We start from the raw sequence: 1,523 nt of genomic DNA on the forward strand, positions 1-1,523 counted from the left end.
TATATATATATATATATATATACTTATATGATGAGCATATATATAATAATATATATATATATATATGTGGATTAAGTTGTGCATATGTGGGGAAGTATACATGCATTATGTGCATGAATGTGTGGTTATAAATGAGTTGAGTTATGCATGAGGTGGAAGAGTTTTTAGCCGACTTTCCATTTTGGRAGAGTATAAAAGAGGCTTCATCTCTTTATTTTGAGGTTTCCTGCCATTTTGAGAGAGTTGAGTGCTCTAAAGAGTGTTGCCCGGTTTTTACTTCAAGAAGTCGATTTCAAGCTATTTTGCAAGGGTTGGATTTCAAAAGGTTGATTTCAAGCAGTTTGTGTTCAAAAGCTTTATAAGGTGAGTGGTTCTAAAACTTTTTATATAAAAGCTTTCTACTGGTTTTGAATTCATATTTCGTATTATTAGTTTCCTTTGAATAGAAACCTTGCTAAATTTTGTTCAAGTGTTTATCCGGACAAAGCTTGACCGGATAAGGGTATAAACCGGACATGCCTTGAACGGTTTGTTGTCCGGATTGTTTTAAACCGGATGAGTCTTAAGCGGTTTAGTGACCGGATTAGTATAAACCGGACAAGCCTTGAGCGGTTTGTTGTCCGGAGTTGGTAAACCGGTTGAGTATTGAGCGGTTTATAAATAAAGAAATTACTTATGTATTTAAACTGAGAAGTAGGAATACGACCACATGGGGACCGGTTTATCTTTAAACCGAATGAGAGTTGAACGGACTAGTGTCCGGATTTGTTATCCGGACAAACTTGAAATTGTTCTAAGTGTTAAACCGTTTAACAAGTGTGTGGTATGATTGACCGGATTAGATATCCGGACAAAGATGAATTTTATTATGGTGTTGACCGGACTTGTTATCCGGACAAAGTGTTACAATGTGTTATCCGGATTTGTTGATCGGATTGGTTGACCGGATTTGTTGATCGGTTTTGAGATGATATTTTGTGGCTTGATGAAAATTATTATTTTACCATAAAAATGAAGTTTTGATATAAATGGTTTCTACCAAGCGTGGTGACGTAAGTCTGTTTTGGTATGAAATTTGTTTTAAAAAGTAGTTCCCCCAGATGTGGTGACTTTTGTATGTTCTGGCTTGGAACTGGGAATGAGTACTTTCAGACGTGGTGACTTTTGTTTGTTCTGATAAGTAGCTCTGTTTTTAATGAAGGAATAAGAGTGACATATCAAGGAGAGGTGTCCATTTGTTATAAGGGTGGCATATCAAGGAGAAGTGTCCATTGGATATAAGGGTGGCATTGTCTGTGTGTGATTTTATATAACTCTTTCTATTATATCCTTAAGACTACCGAGATCTGGAATCTTTATTTCTTTGTGATTTAAGAATTTAGGATCAAGGTTCTTATTTGGAAATAATAGACTAGATGTTATTGAGGAGAAAAGATCTGGTTTGGCCTGAAGCTTTGTTAAACCTCGTTATTGAGAAAAAGGTTTAAAAAGTGGCATTGTATGGAACCTGATTGGTTCAAAAG

The sequence above is a fragment of the Cynara cardunculus genome, assembly GCF_001531365.2.
Source record: "Cynara cardunculus var. scolymus isolate 2C chromosome LG 15, CcrdV1, whole genome shotgun sequence".
Lineage (NCBI taxonomy): Eukaryota > Viridiplantae > Streptophyta > Magnoliopsida > Asterales > Asteraceae > Cynara > Cynara cardunculus.